Source organism: Ambystoma mexicanum, chromosome 8 (assembly GCF_040938575.1).
Source record: "Ambystoma mexicanum isolate Mex_15411 chromosome 8, UKY_AmexF1_1, whole genome shotgun sequence".
In the NCBI taxonomy this organism is placed as follows: domain Eukaryota; kingdom Metazoa; phylum Chordata; class Amphibia; order Caudata; family Ambystomatidae; genus Ambystoma; species Ambystoma mexicanum.
The window spans coordinates 388,763-395,386 of record NC_090929.1 but is presented as its reverse complement, the minus strand read 5'-3'; the positions used below and the strand labels follow the sequence as shown (position 1 = coordinate 395,386).

General features: G+C 45.9%; 1 pseudogene; it reads left to right on the top strand.

The window, feature by feature from the left end:
- Window positions 1-835: 835 nt before the first annotated feature.
- LOC138473626 (zinc finger protein 420-like) lies at window positions 836-2,249 on the top strand (annotated as a pseudogene).
- The last annotated feature ends 4,375 nt before the right edge of the window (window positions 2,250-6,624 follow it).

The window sequence follows — 6,624 nt, the reverse complement described above, 5'->3', positions numbered from 1 at the left end:
GATGCCTGTTGTCTGATTGCTAGTGCCTGGGTATCTTGTTACCCAAGTATCGAAAATCCATGAGTGGGCTGGGTGGATCCCTCTGCTTCTGGGGTGTTGGTGTGGATAAGATATCACCCACGTGTTTTGCAGCCTATATGGCCTCTGCTTGGCATGATGCCCAAACCTCGTGTCAAGTGTTATGACCATGGAACCTCCGGTGGGTGCTCGCTGAAGATCTCCTGGGTTGAAACTTCAGCCGGGAATATCTGAGCTCACGTTAATCAGATCTGGCTCTAATCTAGTCAGTGGGGTCTTTGGGTTCCAGGGGAGGGTTACCCCGTGAAATGTACCACCGTGGGGGGTGAAAATCTAGGGGCTACAGACTCGTTTCGTCTGGGAGCACAGCGGTTATGCAATTTTTATCCACTCGCCCCCTGGTGACTCACCCCGGCAATTTACGTTTTAATACTAAATGAGCTCCTATGAGTTTTGCTTCATTACTACTGCTATTGCTGCCAAACAACATTATTGCTACCAATGCTGGTAAAAGTGTCATCTCTGTCTAATGATGAGATTACCACTATTCCCCATGCCCAGGTCCTGTTGAACTTCATTTGGGGAATGGCTGCATAACCACAAGCTCTAGAGGTAACTTGCACGCTCACCCGAGAGAAGCTGCCCTGTGTCCCACCTCCTCTTCTCTCTCCAGTCCTCGTGAATGCTACACGAGATCACCGGGGAGAAAAGCCTGGACCGGGTCAGATGAGAGGATGAGCAGCCATCAACGGAGGCATGCTGGGAGAAGTCCTACGAGTGCACGGAATGTGATGAGCACTCTAATCCCACACCAAAGATGAGAAGACATCAGAGATCCCACACAGTGGAAAGACCTTTCAAGTGCTCAAAAGGTGAGAAAAGCTTCACTGAGCACTCACACATGCAGCTGCATCAGAATATCCATACTGATGGGCGGCCATTCCAGTGTACAGCTTGTGATACAAGCTTCTCTCAAATGTTACCTCTGTACAGGCACCACATCCCACACAGGCAAAAGCCCTTTCAAGTGCTCTGAGTGTGAGAAAAGCTTCACTCAGGGCGAACATCTGCTGCAGCAGCAGTGGATCCATACCGAGGAGCGACCATACAAGTACTCCGAGTGTGAGAAAAGCTTCACTCAGGGCGAACATCTGCTGCAGCAGCATCAGAGGATCCATTCTGGGGGGCAGCCATACCCGTGCTCAGAGTGTGTGAAAAGCTTCACTCAGGGCGAACATCTGCTGCAGCAGTAGTGGATCCATACCGAGGAGCGACCATACAAGTACTCCGAGTGTGAGAAAAGCTTCACTCAGGGCGAACATCTGCTGCAGCAGCATCAGAGGATCCATTCTGGAATGCAGCCATACCCGTGCTCAGAGTGTGAGAAAAGCTTCACTCAGGGCGAACATCTGCTGCAGCAGCAGTGGATCCATACCGAGGAGCGACCATACCAGTACTCCGAGTGTGAGAAAAGCTTCACTCAGGGCGAACATCTGCTGCAGCAGCATCAGAGGATCCATTCTGGGGGGCAGCCATACCCGTGCTCAGAGTGTGTGAAAAGCTTCACTCAGGGCGAACATCTGCTGCAGCAGCAGTGGATCCATACCGAGGAGCGACCATACCAGTACTCCGAGTGTGAGAAAAGCTTCACTCAGGGCGAACATCTGCTGCAGCAGCATCAGAGGATCCATTCTGGGGGGCAGCCATACCCGTGCTCAGAGTGTGTGAAAAGCTTCACTAGTTGCTCAACAAGCATCAGAGGATACATACAGGGGTGATGCCCTAACAATGCACAGAATGCAAGAAAAGCATCAGTGTCCTTTCAACCCTGAGCAAACATCAGCTTCAGTATACAATCAACTCTGAGGCACCATCAAACAATCCATACTGGGGCGAAGCCATATGTGTGCACAGAATGCAAGAAAAGCTTTGGTGTCCGATCAACTCTGTGGTACCATCAAAGGATCCATACTGTGGGGAAGCCCTATGAGTGTACAGAATGCAAGAAAAGCTTCAGTGTCCTTTTAACCCTGAGCAAGCATCAAAGGATTCATGCAGGGGCAAAGCCCTATGACTGTACAGAATGTAGTAAGCACTTTAATTGTGCATCAAACCTGAAGACTCATAAGAGATCCCAGACAAGAGGGAAAGCCTACCATTGCTCAGAGTGTGTTAAGAACCTCACTCATAGATCAAGTCTGAGCCACCATCGGAGGATCATACAGGGGTGAAGCCTCTGAGTACACAGAGTGCAAGAAAAGCATCAATGTCATGCTATGTTATGTTATGTTATGTGTTGTGTTATGTTATGTTATGTTATGTTTTGTTATGTTATAGGATATTTGTACCATGCACTATCACCACTGGAGTGTTCCCCTGGTGCTCTGGTGGATCTGAAAAAGAAAGGGGGTGGGGGGTGAGTTAGTGGGACCAAGTAGGAGAAAGAGCAAGAGAGCTGTGATGTGGTGTGGGCAGCTTCAGTTTGGTTAACACTGCTCACTGAGCTTAGGTGTGCTTTCAATCAGTAGCCATCATGTTGTGTTGTGCAAGGCTATGTGTGATTTGTTTTGTTGTTGCAGTGTAGTGAAGTGCATGCAGTTTGGTGTGCTTTAGAGATGTGGTTGTGTTTAGCTAGAGTGTGAGAGGTGTGTGTATAGTACTGAGATTTGTTTATAGTGGGGTTGGTTAGTGGCATCGCTATCTAGATGTTAGCATGCATCACTTTCTCAATTCTTTCTCGAGCTGGTGCCTGCTAAACTCCAAATTCTATCTAGATGCGGCTCTTGAATATCCCCTACATTTCTGTTTAATCGTGATGCTGGCCAATATTCACAGTTCTGCTAGAGGCGATGCAAGCCAATATCCAGATGTGACGCAAGCTATATATTCACAATTCTGTCTAGATGTGACCCAAGCGAATATTCACAGTTTTGTCTGGATATGATTAAAGCTAATATTCACAGTTCTGTATAGATGTGACGCAAACTAATATTCACAGTTCTTTTTGAATGTGTCGCAAGCAAATATTCACAGTTCTGTCTAGATGTGAAGCAAACTAATATTCACAGTTTTGTCTAGATGTGATTAAAGCTAATATTCACAGTTCTGTCTGGATGTGACGCAATTTCATATCTACAGTTCTGTCTACATGTGATGCAAACTAATTTTCACAGTTTGTTTGTTTGTTTATTTATTTATAATGCACACCAGACCTGAGGGTATCAGGGCAAAGGGACAAGTATATTTTAAGCTTACAAGGTTACAAAATGCAATACAAAATACAGTGTAAAGTACAGTTAAATAGTAATGACAGGCAGAGAAGAAAACATAGCATATGTTGCAAGAAGTGTGTTGCCAAATACATGCTCAAAGGTGACCAGTCCAAGTGAAGTACAGTTAGATAGTAATGGCAGGCAGCAAGCTAAGTAGTGCATGAGTTGCAAGATATAGGTTGCCAATTACATGGTCAAAAGTGACAGTGTGTTACAGTCCTTAGGTAGTTATAAACAATAAATCTATAGAAAGGGCAAACTACATATATAACAGAGGACAGTGAGGGACTGAGGGGTCATGCTGGAATTAATGATATTTTTCTTTAAACCAGTTGATAATGTTTAGTCTGAAATTTGAATAGGTTTGGTCCGTCCTTAGGGAGGGGAAAGGGGGTTCCAGAGTTGGGCAGCATTGGCCTGGAGGTTGTTGCCACCCATTTGAGTCATTTTGAAGGTGGGGACTGTCAGGCAGTTAGTGTAGGCATCTCTGGTGGGTCGGAGGGTAGATTTTCTATTGATTCTGTCTATCAGGTAATGAGGTGCTTCATTGTTGAGGCACTTGAATGTTAGTGAAGCGGTTTTCAGCCCGATTTTATCAATAGTGGAAGGCCAGTTAGACTGCCTCCGTACCGCTGAGATAGGTTCTTTTTTGGCCATTCCTAGCACTGCTCTCAAGGTGTTATTTTGCAACGTTTTAATCTTTCTGGTGATGTATTTGTTGGAGCCAAGGTATAAGGCATTACAGTAGTCCAATTTGGACAGCACAAGTGCTCTTGCCAGTGTTGTACAACTACTTGTAGAGAAGGAAGGGTCTGGCGGATCTGATCAGCTGACACGTGTAAGCTGTGGAGGATGCCATTGCATTCACCTGTTTTGCCAATGTAAGGCTGGAATCCGGGTAAAAACCTAATGTTTTTACCTCCTTGGCCCCCTTGATCGGGTTGCCATCTATATCAAAGGAAGTGTATTTGTGGCCAAGTTTGTCGATATTAGTCTTGGTCCCCAGAATAATGAGTTCTGTTTTGTCATCATTCAGGCATAGACCGTGGCGAGCCCTCCATGCCTGGATGATGAGGTATATTCTGTTCACCAAGGCCAAATCCTTGTTGTAATCCCCTGTAAGTGAGATGAGAATCTTGGTGTCATCCGCATAGTTAATGTAGCTGAGAGCAAGACAATCCAGATCATCAAAAAGGGGCTTGGTAAATAAATTATACATGATGGGGGACACGCAGGACCCCTGAGGAACACCGCAGGTAATGGGGATAGGGTCTGCTGCTGCTGTGGCTGAGAAGACTCTCATTGTCCTACTACTTAAGAAGAAGTAGTAAGGCAGATCTACCTTTGTCTCTCAACTCGTCGACGTGGGCTTTAAGGTCGATATGTGCCATTTCCGTCCCATGTTATGGCCTAAATCCTGATTGCCGGGTGTCAAGAAGTTGGTTCTGCTCCAGAAATGTATGAATTTGTAGGTAAGCCACCCAGTCTAATATCTTTAGGAGGAATGACACCATTGTGATAGGCCTATAAATCGTAGGTATGGATGGGTCAAGCAACTGTTTCTTGAGAAGTGGGAGGACCCAGGATTCCTTGAGGTTAGTTGAAAGCTATGAGTAAATGGTCCGTCCATACCTAGGGGGTAATGGCCGTGATGGTGGTGTCACAGTTATAGTCAGCCACCCAATCAAACGTTCTACCCTTCTCATGAGTTTGTAATGTCACTTTTTGTATGAAGCTGCGCGCGGAGAGGACATTAGCTATGGATGTTGCTTGTGAGTCTTTGGGGTCATTGAATATCAAGTTCATGTCTCCCAGTAGGAGTACCTGTGATGCATTTTTTAAGTTATCCAAGAGGATTGTGGATAAGTCCTCCTCGAATGTGCCAATGGGGTCTGGGGGTCTATGTATAAGATGGATGGTAATGGTTTGGGAGTTTGATATAGGTAGCTTGGCGGTGAGGGATTCACAGGAGTTGACATGCAGAGGGGCCGCTACTCTCATTGCTAGATTGGATTTGGCCATGACAGCTATGTCTCCTCCACGGGTTTCGGCTCTGTCTTCTCTGAGAATTATATAGTTATCTGGCACTGCAAGCATCAGGGCTGGGCCTGCTGCCTGATGGAGCCTAGATTCAGTTATGGCCAAGAAGTCAAGGTTTTCTGTTTGTATCAAGTCGGCAATCTCTATGGCATGGGCTACTAAGGACCTCACATTAATGAGAGCTCCTTTAAGGAGAGTGACCGGAGTCCCTGTCGGTAGTGTAGAAGGGGCCTTGCTATTGAGACCATCAGTTGGAGCTGAAGGTTTGTTCTGTTTGGGCCTTCTAGAGTTCGGTTTGGGAATGGTGCTTAAGTTGGTATGATCCAACCTTTTTGATGTGATATCTTGTTTATTAAATAGGTGCTTACTTTGATGGACAGTAGTAGTAGGGAGGCTGGCATGAGGTTTGAATAACTTGGATAGTCTCAAATGGAGTCTAAGGTTTCTAGGCATAAGGTCAGATGGTATGTTGGTTCTCGGAAGGCTCGGGTTGTGACTGGGGTCGATTAGCTCAACTGGGATACTTTCCACACCTAATGTGGCGACCATAGTATTTAAAGTAATAGTATAGTCAATCGGATCAAAAATTCAGGTCAATGTGGTCCAGAGAACAATTAGCTGAAATGCAGGGGCATACATAATGCGCTACAACGATTGGCAATCAGTGAGAATAGGGCTGGATAGGCCTGTTTGCGCACAGTATAGTACAGAATTAAGGTCAGAGCGTGAAATCATGGGCAGTTTCAGGAGGGTTTACGTGAGCAGGTTAGTCTTATTCCAGTGCTAGAGATGTAAGCACAGTGGCAAAGGTAATAGGCAAAGGTATGGCTTGAGAGGAAGTTATAGGTCAATGCGCTCTGTGTCAAAGGGTAAGGTGGCGAGGATTGATTCAGCTGGCGCATTCGCTACAATAGGTGCAGGAATGGCGGGCTAAAACAAGTGAATCACTAAGCATAGGTGCAGCGGAGGCGGCGCGTTTCACAGACTATTGACAGCATGCCTCGTAGTCAGGTAGGTAATGGCACATTTACACGAAATAACAGTAGAGTGCATACAGTGTAGGGTCCAGGTGACACTATTTGGGCACAGATAACATCAAGAAGGCACGTTTGCATGAGATAACAGTAGGTGCGTTCAGCGTAAATGATTAGGTACGTGCATACGGGCAAAATCAAGAGGTACGTGATTACAGGTACGTGATTGCAGGCAAAAATCAAGATGGTGTATTTACACTAAGTACCAGCGGGTGCGTGAATACAGTCAGAAATCAAGAAGAAATTATAGGCAAGAATCA